Genomic DNA, 22,354 nt, shown 5'->3' on the forward strand with positions numbered 1-22,354 from the left:
TGGCAAAAACTAAGATAATTGGTTAAAATAATATAGGTCAATTTTACTGACTGTAATTGGTTACACGCATGGATAAGACAGCAAAACGATAAGATCCAGTCAAATCTTACCACAAAAGTTAGCGCAAACAAACAAAACGAGTGTCTATTACCTCCGCTTTACAAGTCCTCTCTCCGATACGCCCGCTTATTACCCATAAATACCGTAAGCTAGTTCTAACATGCTAATTCTAATGCTCCTCCAAAGCGAGTAGTCTTCGCGATCTGACCTGACCCTCGTGATTGACTCGGACTATAGCCTATAGTTCCGAGCTGATTTTCTCCCAAAGGGCCCTTTTCAGGGCCACCACCTTGTACAAGAGTGTTGTTCATCTGGCTATGAGCGTTTACTTCAAACGTTAATTATATTTATTGATCGAAATTTTTCATAAAAGCTAGGGATGCTCTCCGACTTGCATCAACCCATTTATGTTACTGGTCTAAAACAAGACAGCAAAATTAGTTCGTTGGGTTAAATATTGTAATGCAACTCTTCAGTTTTTTTCAGTTAGAGAAATAGGGACTTCCTTGATAGTTCAGTCGAGGAGCTTTTCACTTAGGTAGAGGTTCGTTTAACTCAGTTCGGTTAACATATATGGTAAATAGGGCTGCTATGAGAAAGCCTTTAAGTATTAATTTTAATGTACATAACAAACTTATACCGACTAAATTCCTATTCATATAACCCTGAAAACTTGTCCATTTATCATAGAAGCTTTTTAGATGTTGTAGCCGTGAAAGTTATCTTGCTTCATATAATATTAGGACAATTTTTTGCATACGCTTTCAAAATTCAAATTTATGCTTCTACTGAGCGCATACAAAGAAACCTTTTACGTCAGTTGATCACATGTGTATAAAAAAATTCATATTTAATTAGTTTGATACAAAAAGTCAGGCAAGGCAACTTCAAACATAAAAAACAATGGCAACTGATAAAATAATATATACTATATATATATATATATATATATATATATATATATATATATATATATATGTATATATATATATATATATGTATAATATATTATACATACATATATGTATAATGTATATATTATATATGTATAATATACTATATATATATATAGTATATTATACACATTATATACATATATATATATAATATACACTTTCTGAGATTCAACTAAAATTTGGTACAGCTAGCTTTTAATGATCAAGCAATCATGCATTAACTTTTTAGTGTTGAAGTAAATGGTAAACACAGACAAACAGAAACCTCCACTCTTTTCTCCTTCAATATATAGTGAGTTGGACCAGCTACCTAAAGTTATATGTAAATACATTAGGTTGGAGTAACATTAGATGTAGTGAAATTTGTAGTTATGGACAGCAATCAACTGACATCTTGTCAGCGTATTTCTATAGACAATACTTTGAGCAGTAGGTATGCAAGCTAAGTGGATTAAGAATGTTTGTCCTTACGAAGTTATACCAAAAGCGCAAACTAGTGCTTTCAGCTAGCGCAGTGAGGTCATATTTAATACATACGCATGAGCGTATTATCATGACAAGTCTAATAGAAAGATCTTACGAAGAATCAAGTGTTTTATTTAACACGCGTATTTTAAACATATTGGTTTTATTTATTTATTATTAAAGGGCTATCAAGACTATCAAAAACATATACATAGATGTGAGTAATAAAACAGACCAGCACTATTCTGTCTGTGTAAAATCGGAGCTCTTCATCTGACTCAGCCTTGCCTACTGTTACAAAGGCCACATATGAGTAAATGAGTAAAGTTGTCTACCGGTAAACCTTCTTTGTTTCTAGTGAGATAAATTGTTTGTATCTACAGAGTGCTCAAGAAATAAATGGCTACAAAGTCTGTAGTGTGTGGATTTTGCATGGAGAAGGATGAGCAGCTGGTGGATCCAAGGCCACTCCCTTGTCATCATGTTCACTGCTACCCTTGTCTTGTGGGAGACTTTGAAGCTAATAGGATCGTCAAGTGTGGTACTTGCAAGTAAGTTATAAAATGTTTGAAATCATCTGCTGAAGTTATACAGTTGTTTAATAGAATGAGGCTCAAAAATGGAGAACTTACAAAAGATTTATAAATGATTGTTATTAGTGCACTCCTTATTACTTTATGTTTTGTTTAGTAATGTCCGACCTCACGTTTTGCTTAGATAGTCTATAAGTCACATTAAAATTAGCAACTGCTTTTAATTCATGTTCAATTTAGGGTTAGTATACAAGGTTGTCCAAGTAGGGAGAATTGTGCTTAGTTGCTGACAAGGAGTTATCCTCCATAACTTATTTGTGCAATGAATCGCTATAGTGAGTACTTACATTTGCATTAGACCTTTTAGTTAATGCAAAGTTTAGTAAGCGTTACATTTATTACCAAGTTTGCTCTACAATTAATCTCTTCAGTGATTGTCTCCACAAGAAGCAGTTAATGGCTGATAGTTTTACAGAAAATTAAATTGACATAAAAAAGTTCAACATCTTGCCAGGCTTTTTAGAACTATTTTAATTAAGGAAAACTGACATTTGCAACAGTTATTAATTAAAAAATTATTTGAAAAACTATGTTTTTAATTCATCTATTATGCATAGGGTTAGTGCATGTATATTATTGTACATTCCATTTCAACTGCATTTTGTTACAGCATCAACATTGGTGTCTCATGTTTAGGGAACAAAATGACCTTGCTACTTTTAAATGAGGGTTGACTCACAATACACGTAAGCAACTATTGATGTTAACTGAAGTGCTTTAGAAATATGTTACTGCTTAAAACGCTAACTAAATAATGATTATGCTGCTAACTTTTGTGTTGGCAAATATTAACACTCTGAAGTAGCTACTAACCAAATGTGTTACATATTAATAGTTAGTAGGAATATTTTAAGTGTTTTGTATGTGAATTTGTTGCTGTCTGATCGGTAGTTCAGTTCTGGGTCTGGTCACTCTCTTTCCTTTCTTTCTCTCTCTCTCGTCACTCTTTTTTTCTTCCTCCCTCTCCTTCCTCTTTCTTGTTCCTCTTTCTCCTTTCTCTCGTCCCTTTCTCCCCTCTCTCGCCACCGCTCTCATCATTTTCTTTTCCCTCTTTTCTATTTGATTTCTCATTTCTCTTTCCTATCTCTCTCTCTTCTTTCTCTTTAATCCCTCGCTCTCTCTCTCTCTTTTTCATCTCTATTTTTCATCTCTCTTTTTCATCTCTCTTTTTTCACCTCTCTTCTCTCACTTCTCTTTTTCTCTCTTTTTTTGATTTTCCTTTTTTCTCCTCTCTCTTTTCTCTATCTCCTCCCTTTCTCCTTCTTCTCAACATTTGGTTCATACACCATATTTCTCTCTTTGGAAACACTCATCACTTTTCCACATTGATCAAAAATAAATACGGCTTTTTATCTTTTGCATTTTGATAATTTGCTATACATCGGTTGTTGAAGATAAATTTCCTTAAATCTTTAGTAGGTTTATCAGAAAATATTGGTGCTTTTCTATCGTTGGATAATGTTTTAACGTTTGAGGTAATCTGACATATATGAAGATTGAAATTAACAAAACTTGATTGTGATTAAAAGGCTCAGAAGAAAACTATGTGCTGAAATGACGCCACCAGTTGCGTAGCTGCCTATCCCTCTTTTTATTGATATCAGCTACTGCGTTCAAGTAGCAGCATTTTACGTCTTTCCTATCTATTCTGTCGGTCTCTTTGCCGAAGTGCAACTATAAGTGTCATAATCACGCATTGCCCTACATATGATTGTCTAACCACAATCACGTTTTGTCAATTTTACCCTTGAAACATTTTTCAATCAGATCACCTTAACAAAAAGCAAAGGAAAGCAAAACATTAATTCTTTTAATAATATAGTCAATACTCAAAATGGTAATATTACAAAAAATGTTTGTGCTCTCGTTTTTTCTGCTCATATTTAAAAATTTATTGTCATTGCAATCTATTAACATTATGTCATTAATTTCAGAGCCGTATTTGATGTGACATTAGCAAGGTTGCCGCCTGCAATGAAAGAAGAACACAGCTCACAACTTTGTGACACTTGTGTAGACAATAAGACAGAACCAGAGCCAGCAGTGAGCTATTGTACAACCTGCCGTAGGAATATGTGTGGTGAACACCTCCAGGTGAGTTTCAGAATAAATTATCATGAGTTTAACTCAACTTATTTAACTCTTGCTGTTCAATTAGGCGTTTATATTATACTCTTTATGTTTTTATTCTTCGTTTTAGCCACACAGTCAGTTTTTCCCTCAACATAAAGATGTTCTTGACATTACCGAGTATAATAGCAAGGCTAGAGTTTTGGTAGAACGCAATTGTGCTACACATCAGGATAAACCAATCACAATGGGGTGTTCAACTTGCTGTCAAGTACTGTGCGTGACATGTATGGATGGTACGAAAGGATGCGTTGATGGTAAGTACTGTAGCGACAGGCTCTAGACTGGGATTTATAAGCACTTTCGTCTGCATTAGTGTTTGTGAGTTTATAAATTTATTTTCCGACGCTAGTATTACTATATTAATGCTATAGGTAAAGCCTTGTGGATTAGAACACTGTTAATGCTAATAATAATTGTAGCCATAATAAATTATAGCTCTTTTTCAAGTTGTAGAAATACAACCATTAAATCCTATTGTGGTTAGTTAGCCATTATGACTCTGCTTGTAGACACATATGCGCATGTGTACATCTACTTTTTATTCAATGAATTTTTTTTGCGTATTTGCAAACCTAGAAGACTACAACCATATGTTGACATATGAGTCTAATGTGTTGTGGGACTGAGCTCGTATATCAGTTTATTTGCATCTTAACACACTTATTATTATACACAATAACAAAAGAAAAATTGATTTGTTACCAAATGATTAAAAACCCTCTAAATAGGGTATTACGGTGGGAAAGGGTTTTTGAGTTTTTTGTAGTTCAGTACACTAACAAAGTTACATATACTTATTCAGTTCTTATGATCTTCAATAAACTGTGACATCACTATGTACACTATCGAATGGAGTTTTGACTTTTGAGACAGACGTTGTTGGTAACGATCGTTTGAGTGACTTGAGAGCACGCGTTCGGTACACTAAACTTTTATGACCATGTTTAATAAAAACCTTGAATATAAGTATATTGAATTTACTTTCCTAAACACACATTTGAAGCTTAAGTTTAACCTTTTATGAAACTTTAATTTTGTTGCCATATTTTTAGTATCAATTTCTGGTTATGCAATCGTGCCTCGCGTTCACTGCAACTTTTAGCCAACCTGTTAAAAAGTTTTTTAAATAATTCAAAGAGAAAGACCAAGCGCTGCTGTTCTCGATAGCAGCCTCTCGCGTACTCGGCCTTATAGTGTAGTGACCATTGAGAATCGGCTCATACTCTCGTATGTCAAGGAAGAAACTTGCTAAAAAGCAAGCTGTCATCTTGAGTTTCTCGTATATAGAGGTATGACTATAGTTCACTTGATGTTACACCAGTGGAGATCTGGATACAGGTATATAGTTTTATTATTAGATGTTTGTAAATTCTTTGGTATGTAATTTTGAATTAATAAAAGTGTAGCCAGCATGATATATCTTTTGTACCTTCTAATGATATCTGAATTTTAAAAAGGGTGCATGTCATTTTTGTTTTTAATGCCACAGTATGTAGACAACGGTTGAATTGGCATAATATGTCTAGTTTGTACATTTGATTGAGTGAATATGATGATTTAATGTTTCAGTTTTACGGAATAATAAACCATATCAGTAACTCTTTAACAAAATCTGCTGCTGTTATAAGTATTATTGCATGAGTTTTCATATCAACTAATATAAAACTTATAATTAGTCAAAAATACCCTTATTATTATTTTTTGCTTCCATTGTTAATAGGATTGCAGAGATTTTTTTATTATAGCATTTTCATGGAATTAATGGTGATTGCATTTGAAACAGCATCGCAACAGCATCATTCTACAAATTAGTGTACTCTTTGATTAACTATTTGGGAATTAGAGGTGGATCGAGACAGGTTTTTTAAGTTCGAGACGAGACTCGCGACACTGTCTTGTAGAAATTATCCAGAGGGTATTTGGATACGACCTAGTATCTGTTTTAAGGACATTGAACCGGACTACAATATATTAACAGGGCCGTTGTCCTGACTACATGATTAGACTCGGTGGCTAACATAATCAATAACAACAGGTAGTAACGAACCGGGTATAACTTTAAAGGCCGTTGCCCGCAATCCATTACATTATATAGAGTTGTTGTTATCATGAGAAGCCATGTTTTAACAGCTGTGCGCAGGCGCTTTAGTTCTATTTCCTGTCTCGAGTTTGGCAATAGTTATGTCGAGACGAGACCGATACGAGACGAGACAGGTGGATACTCGAGATGTCTCGTTCCACCTCTATTGGGAATTGATGTGATATGAGCTGTTTCACTCTATGAATTATTGTTATTTATAGCAAATCATTTTTAGATTAGTAGGAGTGAAATTGAATAACTCTGAATTAGAAATAACTCCATAAATTACTTTGATGTAGAGGCATTCTATAAATAGACATTACTTGCATAAAACTATTTTATAAGCTGATGCGGTCTTCATTGAATCACTTTATGAAAGGTATTATTCATACATGACCACTGAGTGAGCTTACACAAATGCTAAAAATCTCTATATGTAGACAAGGTAGCCGGAAATCAAGTAAATAAGGTCTAAGGTGTACTTTGAATAGTGTACTTGGAATAGGCGTAGAATGTCGCGAAACAGTTTTTCATAGCTAATGATAAAAGTTTCAATTAAATTAAACGCTGTAAGTAGATAAGGTATAATTTGAATGGTTGATGACTTTGCAACCTCTCCTCATATCATTTTATTGTGATGCTTAGTTGCTCGGTAATTTGTAATATAAAGGTTATTTTTGTTTTTACTCAATCTTTGCTCACAGTTTTTGTAGATTTCTTGCTGAAATTCTTACAGAGTAAGTGTAACTCCATATTTTTTAGAATTAACATGTTGACTGTTTATTAACTCAACCATTACAGGTACTGCACATGTCACCATCAACCTAGAAAATATGGTGAATTTACTAAAGACAAAAAGAGATGAAGTGAAAACTGAGGCTTGGGTTAAGGATGGGGAGGTATCGAGTCTTCTCAAGCGCAGCATCAGAATACTCTCAGACTATGAAATAAAGACTAAGGAGCTTGTTGATCTATTACACAGAACTAGAGATGAACAGGTAAATATTTCCATGCGTTATGATTATTCATAAGACAAATATAAGGTAATTTACAAAAATTTCAAGTCTGTTTCTAATTATGTTTGACTTTTTGGATATGTATATGCAGTATGCATGTATATGGTTATCATAGTCACGTACATACATGATATATACACAGAAGCCTATCTAAAAAAAACAAATTTTTATACAGTGAAAGTAGGTTTCACTATTGCGCTTGCCAAAAGTACACACATATAAACATCCCCAGCTTTCTACATATATGATGTATAATTAGCTAGTTATTTGTAACAATTTCTGTATGGCAAAATATTTATTTTAATATTGGTAATAATTTCTGTAACACGTGCATCTGAACCAATCAAAGAGTGATCTTTCTGAATCAGCAGTCAGTTTAGATATTAAATGTCTTTAACCCTCAGCAAAAAACCTTAAAACCGTTGCTATGCTAAACAGAAAGTACTGAAAAATGAAGTCCGACAAACGGTAATCGTTTCTTTTTTGCCATTTTGAAAGATAAGTCTGACATTTTGGACACTTATAATGAGTACTTTAGTATTCCAACTGATCTCAAAAGCAATAAAAGTAAAGGGAATGGCGATGATATATTCCTAACGATTTTTATAAGATTATTACAATATTTAATTATAAGAATAATTATTCGATATTATAAGATTTAATTATAAGAATAATTATTCGAATTTACAAGATCGAAGTATATAGTGACCGATGGTGTGCAATATGTTACTGTTATTATTTTTTTTAAGATTTTGTTGATCATACTACGATTGTGCTCAATATTGCGGTACTGCCAAGCCGTTTTTTAAATCTGCAAAATTAAGTAATACATTTTCTCATAGATATACAGCTAATTCTATGACAACCAGCCAAAATCTGTTTAGATTTTGAAATTCAGCATAATGTTTTGGATATAAAGACAAAAATCTAGATAAATATCACAACCTCTTAATATTGGTTGCTATGACGTTTTGAATTGTAAACTAAATTGTGCATTGGTTCTCGTTTCTCGTTTGAAAACAGATTAATTTGTAATTAATTAATTTTTATAGAAAATAATGTATTTACATACAAGCACTTTGAGCTACGATCTTACTTTCAGATGACACTGAGCTCATATGTGGAGGTATGACTGTAGTAAACTTTGCAGTAATGCAGTATTTAATTACATTCTTAATAGCTCATTTGTACTAAAAGCGCTGTTGATTAAATCAAGGTTTGCTTAAATAAAAAAATATATATTCCAATAAAAAATCATTTAATAAGTCATTTCAAAAGATGTTTAGTCAGTATTGTATCACCACTTGGTTTGTTTAGTTTTGTGGTATTTGTGGTAGACAGCTGTAATCTCAAATTGAAAATATTTAGATATCTCAGCTCTGCCAATATGTATCTTTTGGTTTGTATAGCCTTTAACCTTTGACTTTTAACAATCAATTTACATGCAGTTTGCATGTAGTTCTTTTGCTAAAAGCATGTACAAAGACTCGTTGAAGGAAGAACCATGATTCTTTGAGATATTCAAATTTAATGAGTTAGCAACCCAAAAAATATCTGCGTTTGAAAAATTTACTACTTGTACTAAAGTAACATTGCTTAAAGCACATAAATTATATAATTTTTTTGTTATATAGTTCAATACACCAGAGTCTTGGCTTCCGAATGAGCCTATATTCAATACACAAAGAATAATAGAACTATGAAAAACTGGGTGTCAAAAGTATGTCATGCAATAAAAAACACTTGGTTGCGGTTCCCACAATATGATGTCATATTTATTATTTAGCCTTAGGTAGTCGATCCCTTTCGCTGCCGTTGAGGCTGTGCTTTCCTGTGACAATCGGTGCTGTCAAACCCAGAGAGCACAAAAAATAAACTAGGATTCTAGATAATCAACAATGCCCGGGGATCGTGCTAACGCCTGTCCAATACAAACATGTTCTGGGTTAATAAATTATGCTTCAATAAATATACTGTCATTGATAAAGGTAATGAAATGACATCGATTAAATTGTGACCTGCAGTTGCCTGGCCCTAGGATTATATGTCAATCGCACTTTCGCGAGGTCATGCAATGCTTGAAATTAATTAGTCTCAGCCATGCCCCTCAACATCACAATAAAAAGAGAGGGCTAGTGCATAATATCATCGGAAAAACATAGTATGGTGCTTGAAATTTGAGTTATTTATTGTAAAAATAATCTGTTCATGAAGAGCTAATGACACTGATTTCTTTGTCATCTTCATTGGTTCTCTGAAGTAGTTCCACCTTCATCTGCCACTAGCCTCATTATCGTATTTGATGAACATAAGCAGTAAGCAATAAAATAAGCGGTAAGAGCACACAACGCCGAATATGAAAATTATGACGTCACAATTTTCGAGGTTATACCATTGAATATTTCTGCAATAGAGCTTTGGGGAAATCTTATAAACACTAACCAATGTCTGTCTCACCATGTCAAACAATGGCTCATTTGAAAGGCAAGACTCTGATGTATTGAAATATATGATAAAAAATTATGTAATTTATGTGCTTTAAGTTGATCTCAACATCTGAAACTCGTCATGTAAACTACTTGCATAACATAGATGTTTCACTTCACTTGCACTGTATATATATATATATATATATATATATAATATGCCCTATTTTCAGCTTACTTATTATACTCTATTTGTAGTTATCAGAACTACGTAGAAGGTACGATGAACTGGAGAGGGAGCTGGTAGCCAACAGGAGGACCTCAAAGCAGCAGTTAGTAGAATTCATAGAGGGAGATTTAGGAGTCAGGATGACAGAGATGAACACACTACTTCTGCTACAAGATGCTAAGTTCAAAGAATCACATCAGGTAATTAAATCTTTGTATTTCAGTATGTTGTCCAACAAGTTTTTTTGTCAATGCTTTTGTACCTTCATGCGATTGACTCGTGAACATAGTTGCATGGCAACAGTTAGCAAAACTTTAATTATTATTTGTACCGCATTTACACTTCCTGTACAAGTTTTCTATTGATTTTGCTGACCACCTTCTTTTGCGCATCAAGCTTCTGCATCGTATGTCGCTTGTGTGTAAAACAAACAGTAGCTAAATTCTAAGGCTGTCAAGTCTTTGATAGCTACATCAGCTCATTACTTTATCTGACGTACACTACTTGCATTGTTTGAGCTGGTTCTGCATAACACAGTATTATAATTCTCTCTCTCTGTCTCTCTCGACCTCGCTCTCTCGATCTCACTCTCAATGTCGCTCTCTCTTTCGATCTCAATCTTTCTCTCTCTCTAGCTTTTTATCTCACTCTCGATCTCTCTCTTTTTCTTACTCTTGATTTTGCTCTCTCGCTTTCGATCCCTCTCAATCTCCCGATCTTGTTCTGTTTTTTGCTCTTGCTCTCTTTTTTGCTCTCTCTTTCTTGCTCTCTCGCTCTTTCTCTTGCTTTTCCTCTCGTTCTCTCGCTCTTTTTCGCTCTCTTTCAATCTCTCTCGATCTCACTCTCTCATTTTTTTTCTCTCTCGTTTTTTCTCACTCTTATTCTCTTTTTCTCTTTCACTTCTTCTCTCGTTTTATCTCTTTTTCTCTCGCTCTCTCGCTTTCTCCCGCTTGCTTTCTTACTTGCTCGGTAAATTCCTCCTTAGTCAGAGTAGGATATCTGCTTACATATCAGTGTGTAGTAAAATGACTCTGTAGCCCTATCATGGAATTGCACAGATGATTGCAGTTTTAATATTCTTCAGTCGTCTTTGTGTCGGATGTGCTGAGCAGTTCTTTTTTGCCTCAGATCAAACTCAACTGTTTGCTGCATTTGTTGAGAAATATCCATCTAGTTGTATTCATGGCATTCTATTCCCATGTTTCCTTCTTGATGCAACATCATTTCAATATGTTTTTGAGGCGTTTCTTGAAGCGCCTCCTTTTTTCAACTTGTGATCTCTTTTTATTCACCGATTTGGAATAAAGAATATGGTTCAACAATCAATGCTTTAGTCTTCTAGCAAACTATCTTTCCCAGGAAGGTGTAGTTTTTATGATCAGGTTTCGCAGCATGTTGGCTTGCAGATACCTGCCGTGTTTGGTGTGCTTGTCTGATTATTTTATTTTAAGTGTTCTTTTTAATTTTCTCATTTCAAACTTTTAAAGCCTTGAAATCTGGATAGTACCTAGTCTATGCTTCTAAAACATACTGCAGTGCTGGTACGATCAACCTCGGTATACTCTGAGTTTGCTGTTGACTTGCAGATCTGAGTCCACAAACACTCTTTACCTTGGCCTGTTTCATACTATATTGGCTGCTTGCAGCCTATTATAGTCTCCATCTACTTTCTAAGATCAACCTTAGCAGAAAATTCCCCACCAAGGTACAAAATTTCATCCACAGAGCATAGAGACAAACCTCCTGCCACTATACTTGGTGAAACTATGTTCAACCTCAGCTTTTTTCGACACAGAGTTTTTGTTTTCCATGCATTCAGCTTCAGGCCAAACCCTTTGCAAGCAATCTCAATAGCAGTCACGGCTTCTTGAAGATGTTTCTCTGTGTGCGCGAAATAAGTATGGTTATCTGAATATTGGAGTTCAAAGACATTTTGCTTTGATGTTAGGATTTAGCATAAAGTGTAAGTGGATTAAGTAGATCTATCATTTGGTAGTTCTTGTTGCATTTGAGGAAAATCCAGTTCCACAAGGTGCATTTACTATACAGCTTAAATGTAAATTGAGAGCAGTGCTGGAGCAATCGCACAGCTTTCTCACGCTTGTCTGTACTTTGACAGATTCAGATTGCTTGCTGTCAATCAAAACTGATTAGTTCATCACCTTGTGCAAGGGCTGCGCCATTACCACAAATTTAAGAAGCCAACCAATCTTCTCAAGCACTCTCCAAAGATATTCCCGTCAACAGATTTGAAAGCTATATTGAAATTTGTGAAAGCCATATACAGGTCTTATTGCTGTTCTCTACATTTTTTAAAACCATTTGAAACACGGTCTGAAACCGTATCGGGTCCCAGAAAGAATATCTTTTGCAACACCGGATAGCCTAGTAGAAAGAATTCTAGCTTAAATATTTCCCTATTATTCACAAGAGAGATATTCCTTTGCAGTTTTTACATATAGGCCTATATCTCTTTCTAACAATGATCACAATCAGTACAATCTACCTCATCAGGAGTTTGCTAAGTTGTCCATATACATCTGAAGACGGTGTGAAGTTTTTTGCTAGTTCATTTCTTGCATGCTTAAAAACTCTTGCAAGGCTTGAATGTACACTGACTGCCATCCTATTTTTTGATGCTTTAATAGCTGATTTCTGCTCATCATTTGTTGGCTCATCAGCTAGCTCTAGATAAAGCGGTAGCTGTAGGACCTTCTCCTAAGTGATATTACTTACATTGAAAGTTAAATTAAAAAATTTGATTTTGGTCTTTTCAGCATCCTCTAAGGTCATCCTTGTTTTTGTAAAGTAAACAATGATTACTTTTATGGGTACTGAATCATATGAGCGAGGTCCATACAGTTCTCTTGCTTTGACAAAAAAGCTCCTTTGTTTTGTTCTGATCAGCTAAACTCTAGAGCTCCTTCACTTTTTCTGTCCACCATTCATTCTGCGAACTTCTGACCTATGTCTGCCTTTAATATGTAGCATGCTTTCTGTTTCTCTTTGTTTCTGAAATTTTATTGCCGGGCTGTGAATTTAGATTGACTTCCATTTTTCAGCCGTTTTAACCCAGGATAATTTTCATCAAACCGGTGTTGATGGAATTTTTTAGCTTTTCCAAGTACTTCATTACATATTTCAATTATTGATTTCTTTATTATAGTCCATTTTGAATGAATATTGGTGTCATCAAACATATCAGAGAGTTTTTGTTTGTGCTTGGCCAAGTAGTAACAATAGCTTTTTGAGCTATATTACTTAACATATTACACATTTACAGTATTTATAGTATTGAATAGGTTGATATAGTAAGCAGCTTCACAGTGACATACAATGAGATCAGGAGATTTATTGATGAAGATATACCTTCGTTGTCCTTAACCAATCAGAAGTCACTCTCTTTGCAAGGTATTTATGTTTTAGCTATAAATACCTAAATACCAAATTTTACTTTTGAAAATTGTCAGTCCACGATTGGTGTGTTTTATACCAAATGAATGAATTGCATGAAATGAAGAAACACAAAGCTATATACAATTTTCTTTTGCGTTTGAAAGGAGTTTGTTTGCAGTTTTATTCTCTTTCTTTTTGAGAATATAGCTAAAAGTTCAAGCTTGTGCTTGTCAAAATGTATTTAATAAATACGTACTCCATTGCATCTAGCAAAAGCAATGACTGTCGTGAGAATAATTATGTGACACTACCTCATTGTATTGACATTCAAATGGCCTACTTCAAATATTTAACAAAAACTCACAATGTGTATCCTGAAAGATCTTTATACTTCTTTGGAAAGACTAAGAATCTGTCATATGAAAAGCCCTCAATTACCAACACTTAAATACTTTTCCGCAGTGAGTATGATCATCTACTCTTCAGACTGAAAGTTTGTAAATCAAGAGGCTGTTGGTCAATTGATAATTTTTAAAGAGGGTAGCAAAGCTAGTCAGTACCATTCACTAGTTTAATCTATGCATTTACTCTTTCTACTGCTTTTAGCTAAAGTACAGGAACTTGAGTTAAAGTTGGTCGATGATGCTGCTATATATATTTACCCGCTCACATCTCTCACATCCCTCAAACTAAAAAAAAAAGTGTCTGTGCCATCATCATATTACACAGTTGCTCATAGTGGCGAATTCACTTATGCTGGAGGAGCTGGTCCAACTTTATGTAGAATAGATGAGTCAGCTCACTCGATAACTTCACTTTCATTACTAGAGGAAGATGATATCGATATAGATGGGCTGTTTTTTTATAACGAGAAACTGTATATTCTAGTTGATATATATAATGTTCTAGTATTTGACCTTGACTGTAAACTAAACGCTAGCTGGGTACACGCCGACTCTTCCAGTGACTGTGTCAATAAGCTGGTTGTAACTGGAGATAAAGTAGTAGTCTCTGACATCTGTAACAAATGTCTGACAGTCTATTCACTAGATGGACAGACTATTAAACACATTCCTTGTTCACAAGATGGGGAATCAGGATCAGTTGCTCTGTGTGCTCCTAACCCAGAATCTGTTGTTGTATCTTCCTCTCAAACATCAACAATACTTAGGGTAAATATAGAAACAGGCGAGACAATGTGGACTTGTACAGAGGTAGATAAGCCTGGTGGAGTAGCCTGCTATAAAGGGGAGTACATACTAGTGACACCTTTTGACTCGGAACAGACAGAGATACACATACTACATGTTGATACTGGTAATCGTTATATTTAATTAGCTTATGTGTTAAAACAGGAATTCAAATCTTTTTGTTGGCGTTTTTCGCATTGAGTGTTTATATTAAATGAATTTGTTATATAAAAAACCACATTGGGTAGTCATTAGTATAGTTAAATGAGTTAACTATATATGCGTGTTTGTTTTTGTGGATAGGGTTTGTCTAGTAGTAAAGTACTACTACGATTTAAGTGACTTGACTACATGACACAAGTGATAGCACTGTGTACCCTGATTTCTTGATTTCGTAGAGAATCAATGATTGCTTTTTAGCATTTATTTGAGCATATTTTTCAAAATTAGTGAGTAGATTCAGAGACCAGTAATTAACTAGTAGGCAGTAGATTTTATGTAGAAAGTAGACTTGTTATTGAATAAATTGGATACCAATTGTGGATATAAATGTTAAGGATATGCCATGTTTTGACACAGTGCTTGTAGTGATAGTTTGAGGCTAGGCTGTAAAAGCATTACAGTTTAATAGCATTTATACCGATAACGACCATAAAACTCAAGTAAAATCTGAATGTATCTGGTGAATATAATATTGATGAAATTCTCAAAAAAACTTCTATGGTTAGGAAAGATTAAAATATCTGTGAACCTTTCTCTAAAAATAAAATGATATACATCATCGTGTCCATGATACAAAGTTATCAGACTACCTAAAACTGTCTTATATTCATTTTCTGCTAATTTCTTTATTTTATAGATTTTTCTAGTAAAATTAAAAAATTATTTTCCTTGAAGTATTAATATGTACTCTATTTTTCCATAGGCAGGCATTTGGGAATGCTTATTGATTCAGAAGAGAGAAGTTCTTCAAGTGTTTTTGACTTGTGCATATCAGGAGATACTCTGATTATACCGAGATATGATGAGGAGACAGTACTATACTATCAGTTAATGTGAGAAAAATGAAATGATTCAGTATTGCGCTTATAAAACACGCAAGCATTGGACACAATAGAAAAAGTTTTTTGTATATACAAATTATTTTTTGCTTTGAGTTCATCTCTTTAACAACTGACTTTATCTCGTACAATAATATGTGTTATTTGACTTCTTCATGGTTCCTACAATATCTTACTTTTGGTGGCAATATAACATATTGTCACTTTATACATATATTAATTTTTTGTTACACTGAACAGGGTTCTGAAACTGAATCTTTTAAAATATGGTTGTAGCAGTTGAAATTTGTTTGCTAAGGATTAACACTCACGAGTTACAACTATGACACAGCAATTTAAATTTCTTCATAGCAAATGTCATTATTTTTTGCATTTATTTTATTATTGTTCTCTTAGGACTCTGCTGCCTAGTTTTGCGGTTCTATACGTTCTGCTTTATTAACAAATCAGTTATAATATTTTATGTATATATTTATTGCGACCTTGGAAAGGAAAGTAACATTCTTACTTTTATTACTATACGTTGCACAAACATAATTGTTTTTGCCATTGATTCCAAAGCTGACCGTCACAGCTTTAAACTTTGATCTGTGCAATATTTTGTTTTGAGCTCATACTTTCTGTTTTCTAATATGGTCTGAAGCAAAATCATGAAATATTTTTAGTTGTAATAAATTACTAGTACCAATTGTGATAGTACTCAAAGTTTTATAGCAAAAATGTAACTATTATATACTCTTTTGACAAAGTATTCTGTGTATTGCAGTTTACATTACCATAAAGTTACATGTAAAACATAACGTACTATCCATATACTCTGTCACCAGTGACTTTCCAGCACTTTTGATTTAAAGCTAATTGGTTGCCTAGTCAAGCAATGAGTTGCAGTAGAAATGCTAACACTTGTATCATGAGCAAAGGTAGATAATCTTTTGCTTTTAGTAGTAGCATTAATTTTGATGCATGTGTGCGTGTGTTGGCACGCATGTCAGTTGGTGCGCGTCGGTTGGGAAACATATATTTGTGTGGGCACGCATACACATATGTGTGGGGGTGTGTTTATATGTGTAAGTATGTCAGTGCGCATTTGTTGGTGTGTATTGGTGCACTTATGTGCATGCATGTTGGAGTGCATATGTCCGTTTGTGTTAGTGTGCATACATGGGTGTGCATATGTGTGTTCGTACATGTGTGTGTGCTTCGTGTGTGTAAAAAGACCAATGTGAAACCATTGGTAAAAACCATGTAAAAACCAATGTTGCAAAAACTGCAAAAAATTGCATAGCCTAGCAGCAACACAAACTTGAATGCGCTATGAACTTCTGAAATTGATGTTCCGTTCAGACAGACTATGGCAAACCATAACTACAGATCTATTTGACTTCAAAAACAATGAGTATATGACAGTTGTAGACTACTACATTATTTGCATAGAATTCACATGTCTCACTAACAAGACAATAACGGTCATGATTAACACTGGGAAATTCACATTCACGACACTTAAGATCCCAGAAACAATCATCTCAGATAATGTACCTTGTTAACGATAATGTTCGAATATTGAAACATTTGTACAATTGTCGCAATGCTTAGGAGCTACAAAAGCTATATGTCTTTAAAAAAAACTTGCACAGATACTCAAACTCTACCTAGGAGATTTGATCCAACCAATACAAAAAATGGAGCATTTTATAGAAGTAATTAATAGTTATTTGTTTTATAAAGATGAACTTTTTGTTTAATTTACGTTCTACCTCAAGCAATTGCAAGATCAGCAAGCACTTAGTAAAATAGGCCCTTGCAGGTATGGTTTCCATAACGCTAATGTTTTTTTAAATACCATTTATGTCAACTAAAATTACAGAGTTACAACACTTTCTAAAAAATTTCTATTGAGCTAGTAAACTTGCATTTTGTCTAAACAGACAAATGAACCTCACAAGATTGAGCAATAGGAGCTTTAAATGAAATTAGATCAAGACTAAAGATAATCAAGTAAAGTTAGTTATTATAAGGCACGGTGAAGTAATGACGTAATGTTACCAGAAGAAAGCAGCATTTTGGTTAATTTAGAAATAATAAATCTAGTTTTTACTTTAATTACTGATTTGATTTTGAATATGGCAAAAACTCCTAAGTTGTAAAAACCGTATGCTTTTCTATTTGCTACATAATGGATCGCTATTATCTTTGTTAAGCTTATGCCATTTTTAGCTGGTTCCTGCCTTGTTCAAAAATTACACTTCAATAGATAAACAAAAACACTTTTAGTCTAGTACTAACTTTATAAATGAATGTTTTAATCCTAACAAAAAATCTTAGCAAACTAGACTTTGTCAAAAAGATTATTGATAGGCTTTGCTACCTTTTAAACCAATTCAACTCTGAAACATATTTCCAAAAAACACAAAAAGCCTTCACTAAAAATACCTACATGTATGTACTAGAGTTTCCTTTTCTGTCACTAGTTGAACTATCAGAAAGCATTAAAATCATGCAGTTACAAGTTATCTCTAACCAGGACAAATGATCTAATATATTTAATATCTTGCGATAGACAAAACAGAACAAGTCATTGAGTTAGAATATTTTTCACCGATAAAAAACATCGAATTTAAGGTCAGAAAATGTGCCTATAATTTTTTCTACATTCTCACAAGGTGTCAATAAAAGAATTTGATATAACTTCTCGAATAGTCATATAAAAGACAGCGTTTTAATAGTTTGCTTTTTTATACTTAGTTAACTTTGCCGCTTTTTCAACCGCACATTCATAGCAAAACGTTGTGCAAGTATTAATTTAAATGTTGAGCTGTCAAAAATACAATTGATTTGCTACATTGGACTAAAAATTTAACAAAAGTTGCAGTTTTGTCTTGAATCAGATTTTGACAATTACATGTAGATCAAGGCTTATTTAACTTAAAGAGGAAAGTCAAAGTTTACAGTACGGCTAGTAAGCTTGCTGTCAAATTTCTTACTTGTCCTTAAGCAACACACCCACAACAAAATATACTAAAATATCTATCATAGACTTTATACATTATAAGAGATATTCTATGTGTATTTCAGTGAGAAGCAATTAACTGTTGACTATGCTACCACTCTACACCAATAAAAAATTTGAATATTCGAGTGAATTTGGTAATAAGGAATGTATTTGGTTATAATTTTCCACAAGCAGTACAATATTTGGAAAATCTGCAATCATACTATTTACTGTCAGTAGGCATACTTGTTTTGGTTATTGTATATAACCCTGCATCTCAATATCACCCAAAGTCACCATCTCTAATGTAAAAATGTCAAAAAGATGCAGTTAGAACTTGACTACTTCACATATACCTCGATTGCATAACCTATGAGTAAGAAATATGTATGCAATCTGAGTGTAGCTTCAACTATTTATTATTTTAATGTATTATTGTATCAGTAAAAATACTAGTTTCAAAAGCCAAAAACAGAAATGTCAGTTGTAAAAGCGCTTTAAGCAATTTAAAGCTGTGGTGTAATGTACCTAGTAGCATGTACCTGAATTTTGAAATGGAAGCGTCCAAAAAGTCTCAATAAAAAATATATTTTGGGTTTTATTTCAGGTATCTTAACAATTGGTTTTTCTTTGGATATTCATTTGAGATCTTCTGGCACCTTAGAGTTGTCCCCATTTGCATCTATTTTGAAAAATTAGGATAGCAAATAACCAGGAACATACTTGTGTGTGGCTTTCATATGTGTTCTAAGTACGTGTGACCATGCAGAAATGTTATAAGTAATTCAGCCAGTGTTATTGTTTTGACTTATCAGTAGAGAGTAAGCTGAGCTAGGCAGTTGCCTTTTAGGTAGAAACTTCAGTTATAAATATTGTACACAAATTACTACGTCAAAGTCCAGGAAATTTCTTAAAAACCATATGTAAAAATTTTATGTCCTGAAAGCCAAATTCAACATTCAAAAATGGTGTTAATTTATGTTATTTAAAGTGAATTAGTTAGTGCTCCAAACTGCTAAGCAGCAAGTGTGCAGTTCAATTTTTTTCACAGGATGTCAGGGACTTCATTTAGACTCCCATCAAGACTTATATCGCTTTGCTGTGTCTGATGTAAACTCTCACGCTGCTAATGTGATCAGTGGAAATTTCCACTACCCTGCAAAACATCCTGCTAGTCAGGTTTCTTTTGAGGAGTTTTGGAACCTCCAGGAACGCCTGAGAGTCATGCAGAGTTTAAGCTCGGTAAAGAAAATAATGTTGCTAACAAGTTTCTATACAGTTCAACCTTTGTTTTTGTTTGAGGGGTTACTAAGTGTTAATATTAATGAGCAGTTTAACTAAGTTTCAGTTTTGCGCTAAAATAAATGTCAAGAACAGTATTTGAGAACATGAACTAGTATTATGTGTGTAATAATATACATGCACATGTACATAAATATATCATACGACTTATTATTCTATGTGTAAATTATAAGATTTTGGCATGTATGTTTGATTGGACAAAAGTATACAATGAATAATCAAGTTAATAAAGTTTGATTGCTAATCAAAACTGCAACGAAAATGACCATTTAAACTCATACTTTGATTAATTTGCGCTTGCCAAACCTAGCAAAGTTGCTTTACAGTTTTTAGTCTTTAAAAATATTTTTGGCAATAGGAGTTGTTAGCGAACTTCTAAGCTTTAAAGGAAAAGCAAACTGCTTAAACTGTTTCTTGTCATAGTTCTAGTTGACACATTTAGTTTGTAAACCAGACAATTTTCTGTCTGCACTTCATACAACTGTTAGTAGATGTTTCACTTTTGTTACAACTAGTGCATAAGTTCTGTAAGTAGTGGTCACACCATAGCTAGAGACTCACCTATTGGCAATTGTATCTTTTTTAGTCAAATTTCCAGCAATATAAAGCATGTTCTCAAACTGGTTAGCAACTAAAACCAAGACAAGTCTAGTCTGATCTTAATAAAATGTGTTTTAATTATAATACAGTTTTTTAGGATTAACTAATATACAACCTTTTCTAATTTCATGCTTTAGTTATTCTAGTAAAACAGTCGTGGAAAGTCAAGAGAAAGTCGTTTTCGCGTGTTTTTTTAAAATGCAAAACAGCAGTTCAAAACTAGGTGCTCTTATGCCACTATGTGTAGACATCTTTCTTGAAATAGCATAAACATAACACCATTTTAAATTATATATGCAAAATATTAGGTTTTGCACTAGCTATGCAACAAAATAAAAAACTTTAGGCTATTTGACTAAAGTATCAAGTCTAATCCAAAAAAGGTTTCAAAACGAAACGTTTAAATGGTTTTCAAAGCTTTCAATGGCTAAAACTGCAGCAATAAATAAAACATAGGTTACAAAATTATGTTGGATGTATATTCATTTAAAATTGAAAACATGTATGATAGTTCTAATAAAACTATATTCTAAAAGTTAATCTAGGAAAGTTTGTAGCACATGAGGTTGACATGAAAGAAACAAAAGTGTCACACATTCAATCGATCATTCATGAAACGCTAACAAGTGCTATTCACAGCATCCTGAATGGACTATGAAAATTGAGAGTAGGCTATTAGTCATGGTAGTAAAAAGTGCACAACAGTGTATATGTTGTCTTTGATGATGTTTTTCATGGATGCCTGTTTGTTCAGGAGTGTAAAACATAAAAAGAGTACATCAGCTAAAGATTCAAGCAGCTTTAGATTTTTTTTGTAAAAATTAATGTTGTGCAATGAACTCCACAAATAATTGAAGGTGAAGAACTTAACAAGGCTGTTAATATAGATGAAAAAGCAATCATGTTGCGGCAGTTAGTGGCTTTTGGGTGCCAGATTAGCATTGCTTTGTCTTTGACTTGTTTGTAAGTTGTACCTGCTACATTGGTGTAGGTTGCGGCTGACTACCAGCTACGTATCTTTGAAGGACTATTCGCTACTGACAGCTTTCAGCTCAGTTTCATCTTTTATTTTGTTAATTATAGCAAATTGTTGATCCTAAACCTCGTGAAAAAATATTTATTTGCCTCTTTGCTGTTTGAAATTTGTAAGAAGAAATAAGCAAGACTTCTATATTTTCTATTCATTTGTCTTTTTGTAATTTTACTGTGAGCTACAAGTTACTCAATAAATTTTATATTTTTGATTTTATAGTTGCATATTAATGATCATTTTACAACGTTTATTTTTAAAAACTTGCTCAATATCAAAAATATCTACATTCCAATTTACATTCCAAGTAAAAATCATTTTTAATTAGCGGTAGACAGAGGAATTCGTGAGATTCCCTGGTATCAGTATATTAAAATTGTTTAGTGTATCTACAGAAGCCATACAAATGATTAGAGATAGTTACTTACTTGCTAATTTACTATGTTTATAAATTACAATGCACATAGTTTATCTACGGTCTGATTGAAATTGCTCTTGTAAAACTTCATTGATTTGAGCAATGCAAGTCAGAGAGTTGGTGAAACTGTTGTGATGTCTTTTAGCCGTACCAGTTGAGTTTACTAATAGAGTTACCTGAAGCTGTTGGTATCAGTTTTGAGGCTAGGCGAAGATGATTTCAGTCTAACAAACATGTAACACAATCAGTAGTTGGCCTCAGAAGTTACTCATTTTACCTGCGCCTCATGAATGCTTTTACAAACACTTACAAGGTCTAAAAAGTATGTGAGTAGTATTAAAGATGCTAGACCCAGTTCATGCATCCCAAATTAAATCTACATGTATGTTGAATTTCGGATCTCTGTT

At 33.5% G+C, this 22,354-nt stretch overlaps 1 long non-coding RNA gene across 1 annotated transcript in view; it reads left to right on the top strand.

Moving 5' to 3' along the window:
* LOC137388641 (uncharacterized) overlaps positions 1–10,051 on the top strand; it is a 166,263-nt gene extending 156,212 nt beyond the window's left edge. Inside the window, exon 3 of the long non-coding RNA XR_010977978.1 lies at positions 9,988–10,051. This is a non-coding gene — a long non-coding RNA (uncharacterized lncRNA). The remainder of the gene's footprint in view (positions 1–9,987) is intronic.
* Positions 10,052–22,354: the final 12,303 nt, after the last annotated feature.

This window comes from Watersipora subatra, chromosome 2, assembly GCF_963576615.1.
Source record: "Watersipora subatra chromosome 2, tzWatSuba1.1, whole genome shotgun sequence".
NCBI classification, from domain to species: Eukaryota; Metazoa; Bryozoa; class Gymnolaemata; order Cheilostomatida; family Watersiporidae; genus Watersipora; species Watersipora subatra.